Genomic DNA, 15750 nt, shown 5'->3' with positions numbered 1-15750 from the left:
TCCTCTAAAGGTTCTATGCGACAAGGACATTAAGGGACTTCTAAGGACAGAAATGAGAAAAAGATAAAATTTACATAGAGACAATATAACCTTCAAAACCATTCTAGCGAAAATGCCTTCAACAAAGGAAGACCCTTTATAGGTCTTCTGGAGAGAGATCACACATTTTGACGACTTTTAAAGACGGAAGGCCCTTTAAGTATCTTCTTTAAAAATATTTTAGGGACGGATTGTCTTTTTGACACGGAAGAAAAAAGCCCATTTAAAGGTCTTGTAGAGAAAGAAGATGCATTGACGATCCCCAAACAATAAAGGTCCCGCTGAAGTTTTTCAGGGCGAAAAGGACACAAAAAGTGACTGAATAGAAAATCCTTTAAAGGCCTTGTTGAGGCAGAACATATTTCAGTCTTTATTGGTACAGAGAAAGTGTCTTTTGGAGACATAAAAGATTTTAAAAGCCTTCTAGAAACAGATCGACGAAAGACATTTAAGAAGTAGAAGACCAATTATAATTATATTTTATATCCAAATCTGAAGCGATCTTGACACAACTTTGTGCACATATTTCTGACATCTTGTACCAAATATCATTGTTATGGAGTGCATATTACGCATGTGAGGGACGTTAACACCATATCGGATGAAACATGTATATGGGAGCTATAGCTATATCTGAACCGATTTTCACCAAACATTCGCATGTGAGGGACTTAAAACTCCAATTTGGATGAAACATATATATGTGAGCTATATTTGAACCAATTTTCTCCAAATTTGATGTACTTGCTTCTGGACGGAATTCGGTCGGATGTGCTAAAATTCAGATCAATTGGCCTGATATTGGCCATTCGGTGCACAATTAACCCAAAATCGGTTGAAGATATATATGGGACCAATTTCAACAGGTTTTGTCCTTCGTCCAAACAAATATTGTTTGGAAAATTTTATCTCAATCGGATAGTAAATACGACCTGCATTTTGTTCACAAAAATACATGGACGGACAGACCGACTGACATGCATAAATCGATTCAGAAAGTGATTCTATGAAGATCGTCAAAAGTAATTGTGAGTCTATCTTGCTTCCTTCTGTGCAAAGCCATAATACCCATACCACTTGTGGTGTAGGGTATAAAAATTAATTTTGTCGCACAGTGTTATTTAGTTTATGACTCTTTTTTATTGACCTACAAAGAGTTTAGAAGACTTTCCAGAGTTCTTCTACATATGTCCATTAATTGTTCTTTTTTACATAGAGTGTTTCGAATGTTAATCTTTTCATATTTTTTTTTGTTTACATTTTCAATTTATTTTGACAATCAGTTTTAAAATTGAAATTTTATTGCCAAAAAAAAACCAATCCAACAACACATTTTTAGCGACAGTGGGAAAAATATGACACATTTTCGTCTTGTCATTTGGAGACATTTTGGCACCACTTGGCACATAGTTTGAGTCAAGTGGTTCTTATCAAGTTTTTTTTTGTTTCCACTGGAAACTTTGTACTTGGAACCCATTTCTGAAGAAAAGAACTACTTTATCTAATAGTACTTTTTTAAAGATTAGCAATAAAACAGCTGTCAACTTTATCACAACTTTGTGTGTTTCACTTCCATTGATAAGTTTTTATACCCTCCACCATTGTATGGAGGGTATATTAAGTATGTCACTTGGTTGGTAAAACCTCGAAATATAAATTTTAGATCCCACAAAGTATATATATTCTTGATCAGCATAAAATTCTATGTCGATTTAGCGATGTCCGTCCGTCTGTGGAAATCACTCTAGCTTCCGAAAGAAATGAAGTATGTTGAAGTAAGTTTACCCAAATGTGTATTATGTCTGCAGGACTTTTGGTATTGAAAATGGGCTATGTAGGTCCATGTCTTCGTATAGCCCCCAAATAACTGTACCTCCCGATATTCGGCACTTTTAATGATGATAGCGACATTAATTACCGGAATTGTTTCAAATTTGGTATTTGAAGTTCGTAATGGATACTACAGCCTATGACAGAAAATTGTCTGTGCAGGTCCACTTCTTCGTATATCCCCCATATAACTGTACCTCCCTATATTCGGTATTTTGATTACTTTAGCGACATTATTCACCGGAATTGTTTCCAATTTGGTATTTGAAGTTCCAACGGGATAGTACAGCCTAAGACAGAAAAAATACTGTGCAGGTCCACATCTTTGTATAGGCCCCATATAACGGTACCTCCCGATATTCGGTAGTTTGATGATTTTAGCGACATTATTCACCGGAATTGTTTCAAATTTGGTATTTGAAGTTCGTGATGGATACTTCAGCCTATAACAGAAAATTGTCTGTGCAGGTCCATTTCTTCGTATAACCCCCATATAACTGTACCTCCCTATATTCGGTATTTTGATGATTTTAGCGAAATTATCCACCTTAATTATTTCAAATTTGGTATTTGAAGTTTCAAAGGGATAGTACAGCCTAAGACAGAAAAATTACTGTGCAGGTCCACGTCTTCGTATAGCCCCCATATAACGGAACCTTCCGATATTCGGTATTTTGATGATTTTAGCTACATTATTCACCGATTTTTTTAGTTTCGCATTTGAATATTGTAAAGGCTTATGACAAATTTTACCTATGCAGGTCCATGTCGTCGTATAGACCCTAATATAACAGCTACATTTGGTATTTTATAAGATTTTGACAGAATTTTTAAACGGATTTCATTGTTTTTGAGAATTGCCAAATCCGTTCCAAATTGTACAGGGTATTCAAAGTTCGGCCCGACCGAAATTTTAGCTTTTTTATTGTTTTTGTTTTTCAAAAATTTTATGAATGACATGAAATGACATTCTTTGGCACTGAAGTGTTGAAGGTATAAAGCCATGACCTAAGTGTGTGACTTATAGAGCTATTTTATTACATACTTATATGAATGAATTTATTTTTCAAGGGTATTGACAAAAACCCAGAAATCTTGTCAATTAAATGATAAGTCCAAGTAGATTCCACAAACATTCGTTGAAGACTTTAGATCGTTTCCAACGATTAAGTTTGTCTACCCAATTAACTTTTTATTGATCAAAAACTAAGCCAAGTGTAAAAATATACATTTTTATTGATTAAATATTAGTTCAACTGTTAAAAGTATATATTCGTTTCGTTTTGTTTCATTTGTTAATTGTTTACTTTTGTAAATTTGCAAAAAAAAGCTAAAAACAATTTGTTTGCCTTTAGCGCCTTGTCGTTATTGCATATCATGTTTTAATTACAGACAACGCTCACCAAACAAATTTCACACATTCCTCACGTCCTCCATTTGGTTAGCAATTGGAAACTGCTTAAGCCTGGGGGCAAGCGAGATTCTTTAGATCGTCCAAGAAAATAAGCAAGGGGACGATAATCATGAAAATAAATAATTTCACACAATTTCTTCTCAACGACCAAATATTATTTTTGGCATTCAAAATATGTTGATACAATTTTTTTATTTTTCCATTGAAATTGACAATGAATCAGCCGATCGATATTAGAGTCATCAGAAGGAGGGTACATGCTTTTTTTAATTATTTGCAATTTTTCATATTTTTTAAACTGTCAAAATGTTTGACTAATGATTTAAATTCATTGAGATATGCTATGACTAAAATAATATGTTTTCGAAATGTTCCCCAATTAAAAATAAATAAAATTAATGACAAAAAATGATGAAAAGAATTTAATAAAACGTAAATGTTCAATGCTTCTGAGATATAGGAATATTCGGTGCTTGACCCTTGGCCAACTATGGCGAAATTTAAATCCTTAATATGTTCCTATAGTTTTACATTTCAGAAAAAACATAGTCTCATTTTTAGCATTACTAGTAACGCAAATTACATACCCTCTGCATTACCAGTAAGCTAAAAAATAATGAGTTATTCCTAACTAAAATTACAAGGCAAAATAACTTAATGCAAAGATCGCCAATTCAACAACTCCTATATAATCCAAAAAAAAAAAAAAAAAACAGTGAGTTAGGTGGGACCGAAGTTTGAATACACTCCGCCATTTAAAACGAATTTTCCAAAAAAAAATTAAATAAATAAATAAAATAAATCCGTTAACAATTTCTTTTAAAATCTTAAAAATACCAAATATAGGAAGACGCCGACCATTACAATATTCAAATACGAAATATGAAAACAAAAAACGGTGAATAATGTAGCTAAAATCATCAAAACACCGAATATAAGGAGGTGCCGTTATAGGGGGGCTATACGAAGAATTGTACCCGCATAGACAATTTAATTTTCTGTCACAGGCTGTAGTACCCATTAGGAACTTCAAATACGAAATTTAAAACAATTCCTGAGAATATTGGACCTGAAATCGTCAAAATACCGAATATATGGGAGCCATACAAAGACAAGGGCCTGCAAACGCAATTTTTTTTATCAAAGGCTGTAGTACCCGTAAATAACTTCAAATACGAAATTTGAAACAAATTCCTCTGAATATTACATCTAAAATCATCGAAATACCGAATATTGGAGTGGAGGGGTTTGGTACTGTTATATATAGGGGCTATACGATATTGTGGACCTATATAGACAATTCTTTTCCAGGGGGTAAAAAGCTTAGAAGAACTTCTTGTGGGGATTTTCAGACAATTCCATTGAAAAATGTAGATAAAATCATCGAAATACCGAATATAGGGAGGCACAGGTATATTGGGAATATACGATATCGTGGAGATATATAGACAATACTCTTCCAGGGGGTAAAATACTCACAAGGAACTCCTTGAGTGGATTTTTAGACAATTTCATTGAAAAATTTAGCTACCATCATCAAAATACCGAATATCTGGAGTACCGTTATATGGGGACTATATGATATCGTGGACTGACAAAAAAATGATCTGTGTAAAATTTTAGCTTCCTATCTTTATTCGTTTTAGCTCTAGCCTGATTACGGCAGATAGACGGACAGGGCCAAAGCGCCTTACAATTTAACGTTGATCAAGAATGAAAAAACTGCAACCAACTTAAGACTGCTGTCATTTCAAAGCCACTCGTCCGACAGCTGTTAAAATTATTCCAGTGACAGCTCATTATATTCAGCTCATTATATTGTTTTTCAGAAAAAAAGTTGTTCGTGATGGAAATGGTGCGAAAAGTAAAGAAGCGACCCGCGTCGCAGTGGCCGAAAAATGGCTCGTGAGCTGTACATACCGCAATCTTCCGTTCGGAAAATATTGAAAAATGAGCTCGGGGTGAAGCCATTGAAAGTCTAAAAAGTGTTAGAACTTACACCGCAACAGAAAGAAAATATACTCAAAAGAGCTAAGGAGTTGCTTAGCTTGGCCGAAAGTGGTGAACTGTCGAATTTGGCTTTCCCCGATGAGAAAACAAACAAAATGATTGTGTTTACTTGCCAAAGAGGTCAGCTGAAAATGTGCACCTTCGGTTGGACACCATAACTCAAGCCATGGTGATGGTGGGGGTCGCCATAACAGCCGATGGCCGCTCTACGCTCGTATTAATCGACCGTGGCATCAGAATTAATGCTGAATATTATCGCGAAAATATTCTGGATGGTGTATTAAAGCCTTGGACACGCAAATATTTTGGTCGCAGATCTTGGACATTCCAACAGGACTCAGCACGCGCCACCCAAGAATGGTTACAAAATGGGGTTACTCGCTTCATTTCCAGCGCACCAAATGGCCACCATAATTTCCGGATACCAATCCGTTGAACTATTGTGTATTTTGGGAAGCAAGGTTAGCACTGAAAACTACCAATGTGTCGATCACCTCAAGCAAGCGCTTCGCCGGGAATGGGCCAAAATACAGCAAAGCAACATTTGGGCAGCGTGTGACGGTTTCATTGGCCGTTTGAAAGCCATATTTCGTGCCAAAGTTGACCATTTCGAACAAATCTAAACTTATTCTAGAATTTGATGCTATTTTCCACATTTTTTGCATTCTTTTGGAAGGCAGAGAGTAGTCAATTATTTTCGCGTCTTATGAGCTTCATGGATATTCAAAATTTTGACCCATCTTCATAGTAGATCATCAGTTAGTAGAAATAATGGGATGCGTGAAATATGAAGCGAACTGGATGCTTATTTCGGATTTTTTAATCGTGTTGGTTATTCAAAACTTTGACCCTTTGTGAGAGAGATACCAGAAAGAATGGTCCGATCTTTACCATCTTAATAACAGATCTTTTGTTGATAGAAATATTGATATGTGCTAAGTCTGAATGGAATCGAATGTTAAATTAGCGCTTTCCGAGCTTCATGTTTATTCCAAATTTTGACTCTCCGTGGGGTGCCAGAAGAAGTGAACCGATGTATCCCATCTTCACAGCAGCTCTTGTATTAATAGAAATAATGGGATGTCTGAAATACGATGAGAACCGCTTGCTTATTTCTGATTTTATGATGGTTTTGTTTATTTAAAATTTTACCCTTTGTGAAGGAGGTACCAGAAGGAATGGTCCGATCTCTACCATCCTTATAAATGATCTTGGGTTGATTGAAATATTGAGATATTGATATGTCTATGATATGGAATCGGATTTTAATTTCGCGTTTTATAAGCTTTATGGATATTCAAATTTTTGACCCCTTGTGGGGGTGGTATCAGAAGGAGTGGACCAATGTATTCCACCTTAACACCAGATCTCGGGTTAATAAAAATATTGTAATAAGTGTAGTTTGGAGACAATCGGACTATTACTTCAAATTTTATAAGTGGTAAAATTATTCAAAATTTTGACCGTTTATGGATATTCAAATTTTTGACCCTTTGTGGGGGTGGTATCAGAAGGAGTGGACCAATTTATTCCACCTTAACAGCAGATCTTGGGTTAATAAAAATATTGTGATGGGTGTAATTTGAAAATATTCAGATTTTATAAGTGTTATAATTATTCCAAATTTTGACCCTTTGTGGGGGAGTTACTTGATGGAGTGGACCGACCTAGCACTGATGCATATATAAGGATTTGCAAAGTATGAGCAAAATTGGATTATCCTTTCTCTTTCTGTGCAGTAAAATATTTTTTGGAAAATTTCGATATTTTGTGCGGGATGTTACAGAAGGAGTGGACTGATCACCGAACTCGATCTAAGTGTGATAATAATATTGCGAAGTAGCAAATTTGGGCCAAATCGGATACTCACTTCGAGAGTTATCGTGCATGCCAGTCAGACAGACAAACAGACGGGCGGAGAGACATCGCTAGATCGACTGCAAATGTCCTGGAACAGACTTGGTCCAAAGAGACCTGGGGTCCAAAATCGTTATTTCAATGAGGCACTTTTTGGCCTCCTCTGTAGCCATATGGCTGAGGGTATAACAAAAAATTAAAAAAAAAAAACTTTCCATTTAAGGTTATTGGTGACGATCAACCGATAAGTTGTCAAGCGCTATATGAAAAATCACCAGAAAGCAACAACCTAAGCGGATTATTTCAATTAATTTGCAATTTTGTCCAAGTGTAAGCCTTTTACACTCTGCCTGCCCACGTAATTAATGGCTGTCAATAATTTTCCTGTTTTTTATTTTTGTTCTCAACATTTGTTGTTGATCTTGGCAATGAAATTCCATTTGACTGATAACATCCTTGTATTTCGGCCTATATTGAAAACAAAAATGGACAAAACAAACAAAATTAAATGTTTTTCAAAATTAATTATTCAAGTGTTTTATGTAAACAAAACATGGGTGTGGGTGTGAAACAAGTCAGGCCTAAATACAGCTGAACAAAAAAAAAAAAACAAACCACAAAATGCAAATATCCAATCACTTGGCATCTTTGCACTAATTGCCTTACAGTGTTACTGGCTAAGTGACTGACATAACTGACATTCTCGAAACTGAGTGTTGCATATCGTTCATAATTAGAGTGCAGTCCAGTGCAGTGCAGTGCAGAGCAGAGCAGAGCCGTTTGTCTCTTACCAGATTACGTATTAAGCGGCCTCGTTGTCGGCAGATTAAAAGTTCGTCGTCATTACAACACACTTCTGTTTCGCATTAAATCTTTGCAGCCATTAAATGATGTCATAGTCTGCATTTATTTTTATGAATAATGATGACGGAATGCCGGGTAGCCTGGTTGCCTGAGAGCACAGAATGTAGAAACGTTGATTGGCGATTTTTTGCTTTCATTAATCGAAAGACAAAAGATAAACGATGACGCCGCAAAAAAGCGTCATCAATTTCATAGCAAAATAATGACTGTAGTTGCCTGCCACCTACACGCAGTTATGTGGCACTTTTGTTTATATTTGAATTTTTATTTAAATCAGTTTGTCGGTTTTTTCTCCCGGTGTATATATCAATATTATTTACATTATTTTTTTTGTAAGAAATAAACATTTTTTCTGTTTATTCGGCCACCAACACCACATTTACGGTGTGGACAGAAGTTGGCAAAAAAAAGCAAGTAATTAGAAACAGCTACTGGCAATTCAAGTGGCTCAGCGGCACAGTGTTTCGTAAATTAGAGCTTCACAGGTTTTAAGTATAAAATACTACTTAGTAGATATAACAAGTAAGCAAAGGCTATAGTCGTGCGGTGCCGACCATGTGATACCCTACAACACTACAATATGTTCGAAGTCCCCTTATATCCAAATCCATTTTGGAAGATTTCGTTTTTGAGATAATGTCAAAGAGCCCCGCCCAGAGGTTACCCTTAGTTTTTTGACCCGGAGAATTTGGCCAATATTTACGGACTCCGTAGTGTTGTTAGTATTCAAAACAATTTCACACGAAATTTGTGGTTTATTTTAAAGCTAAATCTAATCCAATGGTCATCCAAAATGCTAAACTACTTCCCTGTCCTTAACTCTCTTCTAATGCGAAATTCCGTGTCGATTAGCTTTCAATTGAGGCCTATAGAGCGACTACAAAATTTGAAAAAAAAAAAAAAATATTTTTTTTAGTCTATTTGCACCTCTAAATGCACATCTTAAGAACAATAGGCTTTAATTGTGACCCTACCCCCATGCAAAATTTCGTGTGGATCGGACGATAATTGCGATATACATATAATACTCTCAAAACGTAGTGTTGGTGGGTGTAACAATTTAGAAAATTTACAATTCAAAATTGTAATTCAAATTGAAAAAATCGCATGCGATACAAAATATAATAAAAATTGAAAAAAATCTACAAAAGATATTCACTTTTTTATCGGTATAGATTTTATCGTTTTCTGGCAAGAGACCATTCCGAATTGATGGGAATTGTGAAAATCGGCCAAGCGGTTCTTTATTTATAAGCAGAATAAATAAGATCTAATGATCAGAAGTGATCTTTTAATGTATTTGTGATTTGGCTGGGATTGAAAATATTCGCGGTTTATTGGACATTTTCCTATTTTCTTACATAAAAGTTAGGCTCCATTTTACCCGCTAATTATTGTCCGATGGCCGCCCAAATTGGTAGGTTTCTGCCCACTCCTAAAGTCTAACTCCATGTAAATTTTCGCGTCGATTGGTTCATAATTGTGGCCTATAGGGCAACTGCAAAATCATCATTTTTTCTGTTTTTGTCCATTTCAACCCCTAAATATCGTGCGATCATCTCCAAAAACAATAGGGTTCTATTCTGACCATAACCCCACCTCCATTTTTAATTTCGTGAGGATCTGTTCATAATTGCGACCTGTAGCATGATTACAAATTAACATGGACAGACGGACATACATTGCTAGATCGACTCATCTCGGCGATATAGAAATATCCATATATATTTTCCTATGTGGGAAACCAATATTTCGAGGTGTTACATAATTTTTGGTCCAATCAAATAAAAACGGTATAAAAACGGAATTTTATAGGTTTTCCACAGAGAGAAAAATTTATTAAAGGTTTTCCTCAGTTAGAAACTCATTTGAAGGCATTCCACTAAAGAAAGAAAATTATTTTGGAGAATATACTTGAAGTGTCTGTCTCTGTAACCTATTATCGCGTTATATAGAGTGGTCTAAGAATATTTAAACAATTCTTTTCTGTTTTTATATTTTAGAAAAAAATGTATGGAGGGCCTTTAATTTTTTTTTAAATTCTTTAAAAAATCAATGGAGGACCTTAATTTTTTCACTCTTTAAAAAATCCACGTTTGAAGGCCCCTTATAATTTTTGAAAATTCTTTAAAAAAATCCTCATTTGGAGGACCTTTAATATTTTTTCAAATTGTTAAATAATCTACGCTTCGAGAACCTTTAATATTTTTTAAAATTGTTAAATAATCCACACTTCGATGACCTTTAATATTGTTTAAAATTCTTACCTTAATTTTTTTAAACCTTTAAAAAAATGTTGGAGGAAGCTATATATTTTCTAAGATTTAAAAAAAAGGTAAGGCGTGGTGGGCCTTCAATATTTTGTACAAATTTTTAAAAAAATATATATCCAAGGAGGACCCTAATTTTTTAACTCTTTAAAAGAACCACGTTTGGAGGGCTTTAAATATTATTTTAAAATTCATAAACAAAACCCCACGTTTGGAAGAAATTATTTTTTTAACTCTTTAAAAATTTTAAGGCGTGGTGGGCGATATAATTTTTTAAAATTATTTAAAAAAAACTACGGCGTGGAGGGCCTTTAATATTTTTTACAATTCTTTAAAAAAATCCGCGTTTGGAGGGCCTATAATATTTTTTAAAATTCTTTTAAAAAATCCGCGTTTGGAGGGCCTATAATATTTTTTAAAATTCTTTAAAAAAATCCACGTTTGGAGGGCCCTTAATATTTTTTAAAATTCGTTAAAAAAATCCTCATTTGGAGGACCTTTAATATTTTTTCAAATTGTTAAATAATCTACGCTTCGAGAACCTTTAATATTTTTTAAAATTGTTAAATAATCCACACTTCGATGACCTTTAATATTGTTTAAAATTCTTACCTTAATTTTTTTAAACCTTTAAAAAAATGTTGGAGGAAGCTATATATTTTCTAAGATTTAAAAAAAAAGGTAAGGCGTGGTGGGCCTTCAATATTTTGTACAAATTTTTAAAAAAATATATATCCAAGGAGGACCCTAATTTTTTAACTCTTTAAAAGAACCACGTTTGGAGGGCTTTAAATATTATTTTAAAATTCATAAACAAAACCCCACGTTTGGAAGAAATTATTTTTTTAACTCTTTAAAAATTTTAAGGCGTGGTGGGCGATATAATTTTTTAAAATTATTTAAAAAAAACTACGGCGTGGAGGGCCTTTAATATTTTTTACAATTCTTTAAAAAAATCCACGTTTGGAGGGGCTTTAATACTTTTTACAATTCTTTAAAACAATCCACGTTTGGAGGGCCCTAATAATTTTTAAAAATTCTTTAAAAAAAATCCTCATTTGGAGGACCTTTAATTTATTTTCAAATTGTTAAATAATCTACGCTTCGAGGACCTTAATATTTTTTAACATTTTTAAATAATCCACACTTCGATGACCTTTAATATTGTTTAAAATTCTTACCTTAATTTGTTTTTAAATCTTAAAAAAAATCTTGGAGAGAGCTATATATTTTCTAAGATTTTTTTAAAATAAACTTAAAGCGTGGTAGGTCTTCAATATTTTTTACAAATTTTTAAAATTTTTTAAAAAAAATATCTCCACGTAGGACCCTACTTTTTTATCTCTTTAAAACATCCACGTTTGGAGGGCTTTAAATATTATTTTAAAATGCTTAAAAAAATCCACGTTTGGAGGACATTACTTTTTTAAATTTTTAAAAAAATTAAGGGGTGGTGGGCGATATAGTTTTTTAAATTAATTAAAAATTTACTGCGTGTAGGGCCTTTAATATTTTTTACAATTCTTTAAAAAAATCCACGTTTGGAGGGTCTTTAATACTTTGTACATTTCTTTAAAACAATCCACGTTTGGAGGGCCCTAAATATTTTTTAAATTTTTTTTTAAAAAAAATCCTCATTTGGAGGACCTTTAATATTTTTTAAAATTTTTAAATAATCTACACTTCGATAACCTTTAATATTGTTTAAAATTTTTAAATAATCCACACTTCGATGACGTTAAATTTTAAATTAAAATTTAAATTTAAAAAAAAAAAATTGGAGGGAGCTGTATATTTTCTAAGATTTTTTAAAAAAAAAAGTAAAGGGTGTTGTGGGTTTTCAATATTTTTTTACAATTCTTTAAAAAAATCTTGGAGGAAGCTATCTATATTCTAAGATTTTTTAAAAGATAGTTAATGCGTGGTGGGTCTTCAATATTTTTTACAATTCTTTAAAAAAAATCCACGTTTGGAGGGCTTTAATACTTTTTACAATTCTTTAAAACAATGCATGTTTGGAGGACCTTTAACATTTCTTAAAATTGTTAAATAATCCACGCTTCGAGGACCTTTAACATTTTTTAAAATTGTTAAATAATCCACGCTTCGAGGACCTTTAACATTTTTTAAAATTGTTAAGTAATCGACGCGTCGTAAAAAATCCACTTATTATAGGTCCTTTAATATTTTTAAAATTCTTTAAAAAAAACCCACGTTTGGAGGACCTTAATTATACCCTCCACCTTGGTAAGGAGGGTATATTAACTTTGTCATTCCGTTTGTAACATCCTTAAATATTCGTCGTAGACCCCATAAAGTATATATATTCATAATCAGCATAAAATTCTAAGTCGATTTAACGATGTCCGTCTGTCTGTCTGTCTGTCCGTCTGTCTGTTGAAATCACGATGCAGCCCACAGTATTTGACGTAGAGCGCCAAAATTTTGCAGAGCAATTCGCATTGTGTCTAGGATGGTTGGTATTGAAAATGAGATATATCGGTCTACGTGCTGGTATAGTCCCCATATAACGTTACCTCCCGATATTCGGTATTTTGATGATTTATGCCACATTTTTTCACGGATTTGTTTGAAAATTGGTATTTGTAGGTCATAACGGGTCCCTGTGCGTGTGGCAAAACATTGCATGTATAGGTCCACGTTTTGGTATAGCCCCCATATAAAGGTACCTCCCGATATTCGGCAATTTGATGATTATTGCTACATTTTTTCACGGATTTGTCAAAAAATTGGTATTTGTAGGTCATAATGGTTTCCACCTCCGGTGGCGAAACATTGCATGTATGGGTCCACGTTTTGGTATAGCCCCCATATAACGGTACCTCCCGATATTCGGCAATTTGATGATTTTTGCCACACTCTTTCATGGATTTGTCTAAAAATTGGTATTTGTTGGTCATAATGGGTTCCAGCTCCGGTGGCAAAACATTGCATGCATGGGTCCATGATTTGATATAGCCCCCATATAACGGTACCTCCCGATATTCGGTATTTTGATGGTTTTTGCCACATTTTTCCACTGATTTGTCTAAAAATTTGTATTTGTGGATTATAATGGGTCCTAGTTCGTGTGGCGAAACATTGTAATTATAGGTCCACGTTTTGGTGTAGCCCCCATATAATGGTACCTCCCGATATTCGGAATTTTAATGGTTTTTGCCACATTTCTTGTAATGTTTCTTTTATCCTAAGGTGGAGGGTATTAAAAGTTTGGCCCGGCCGAACTTAATGTGTTTTACTTGTTTTTTTTTAAATCTTTAGAAAAAAATAACGGAAGGCGCTATATATTTTTCAAGATTCGTTAAACGAATGCTAAGGGGTCTTCAATATTCTTAAAAAAAAACACACACAAAAACATGTTCTGAGGGCGTTTAATATATTTTTTTAAAATTCTTTAAAAAACAAGTTTGGAGGGTCAATAATATTTTTTAAAATACTTCTCCGTTCTCCACTAATAAACAAACGTTGTTTTTATAAAAACAACAATAAAGGGATAAAGCCTGACCATTTTGCAACAACAAAATACTACGGTATCCCGAACAAACAAGCCACACTGTTCTATGGGCCTTTAATATTCTTCAAAAAATCCATGTCCAGGTTTATATTTCTTTAAATTCTTTAGAAATATACACATTTGGGGGACCTTAATTTTTATAAAAAAAAAACTTTAAAGAAAACTAAGGAGTGGAGGGCGGTATATATTTTTTTAAATTTCTTTAAGAAAAATTTAATATTTCTCTCAACCTGAAACCTGAGATGAATATGGAATTTCACATAAAATTGCATAAAAATGTTCGATTTTCTTGTAATTTTGCCTAGAACAATCTTTTTAATTGTATTTGATGAAGTATGGGAATGGAATACTTCGGTCGACTATATCTGGTACCTTACGCACATTTTAACATTTTCTAAAAATTATCACATTTCTCATATTAAGTGAAGGAAGTAACCAATATAGTCCAATCCTGGCCCGTCGCAATATTTATATCATATTTATTTAGGTCCGACACGAAATGGACAATAGTGACCCATTCCACCGGAACCTACTGCATAGAGGATCAACAATTTGAATAATCATAACATAAGTCAAAATATATTTAAATAATCGATAATTGGCTGAGGGCACGCATCTGTCAGCCTTTCTCCAAACAGGGAACCTTTCTCATTTCTTCAAGGACCTAATTAAAAAACCGAATCGGAGAAGAGCTTCTAATGATCGTCTATGGGGTGAACAATTTTTTTCTTCAAAACTATTTTATAGGCTAATAGTTTTTCAAGCCCTTCTATATATAGAAATAGAAATAAATTTCACCGATCATCTATAAGTTGAAAATCCTGTTAGGATGTTCTCTTGACATTTAGAGTCTTTTATAGGCAGGGCCACTTGAAAACAATTTAAACAGAGAGTGATAAAAAGGACAGCACAAAAATGTGTGACTCTCTGTCCAGCCCTGTTTTAGAGCCATTCCAATGCCACATGCCGGATTGGAAGTGTTGGGAGAATTACGTTACTGCAGTGATGTGGAACTGATTTTGTCCGTCCCTGATCTATAGACTAAGGAACTTGTGAAGTTTTTGTCCTCTAAGAAGAGAAAGCCGGGTTAAAGGTATTCTCAGCCATATGGCTACAGAGGGTATATATAATTTGGTACTAGTCGAAATAACGGTTTTAGACCCTAGGTTTCTTTAGACCAAATCTGTTTCAGAACATTTGGAGTCGATCTAGGTCCACTCCATCAAGTACCTCCCCCACAAATGGTCAGAATTTTGAGTAGTTACAGCTCTCATAAATTGTGATGTAAGAGTCAAATTGTCTTCAAATTTCACACATCCCCATATTTATATTAACGCAAGGTTTGGTGTTAAGATGGAATATATCGGTCCACTCCTTCTGGTACCTCCTCCACAAAGGCTCAAAATTTTTTAATTATCCATTAAGCTCATATAAAGCGAAATTGACATCCGATTCTATTCAAGACTTGGTACATCCCAAAATTTCCATTAACACAACACAGTACAAACCTAGCATGTCGCAATGTTTATACATATTTATTTAGGTCCTATAAGAAATGGCCAATATTGGCTAATTCCTTCGGAACCTATTTTTTTTCAAATATATATTACTATCTATAACTCTGACAGTCCATGAAAAATTATTCATAGAGATGCCCACGACCTGGTAGTCTATCAAAAAATGTTTTAAAAATTCTAGGTCGCCTATCCTGTCGGAGAGTTACAGAACATGGTAAGAACATTATCAGAATCATGGACTTTGTTTAAAAGATAGACCTAGAAACTATTTTTAAATAATCGAACATCGGCTGAGGTTATACATCTGTCGGCAAAGCTGACCGATACTTTTTACTTGTTTTAATAAAATTCAATTCAATTTTTGGCATTTTTTTCCACTTCCCAAACACTGTGCCTGACATTACCGATACATTT

The 15750-nt window shown here is 33.8% G+C and overlaps 1 protein-coding gene across 1 annotated transcript in view; it reads right to left on the bottom strand.

The window, feature by feature from the left end:
* The window catches only part of LOC101893487 (synapsin), a 110858-nt gene that overhangs the window by 28950 nt on the left and 66158 nt on the right, over nucleotides 1-15750 (bottom strand). The window lies entirely within an intron of this gene.

The sequence above is a fragment of the Musca domestica genome, unplaced genomic scaffold (genome assembly GCF_030504385.1).
Source record: "Musca domestica strain aabys unplaced genomic scaffold, Musca_domestica.polishedcontigs.V.1.1 1, whole genome shotgun sequence".
NCBI classification, from domain to species: Eukaryota; Metazoa; Arthropoda; class Insecta; order Diptera; family Muscidae; genus Musca; species Musca domestica.
The sequence above is the reverse complement of the archived record's forward strand: the minus strand, read 5'-3'. Positions and strand labels throughout refer to the sequence as shown.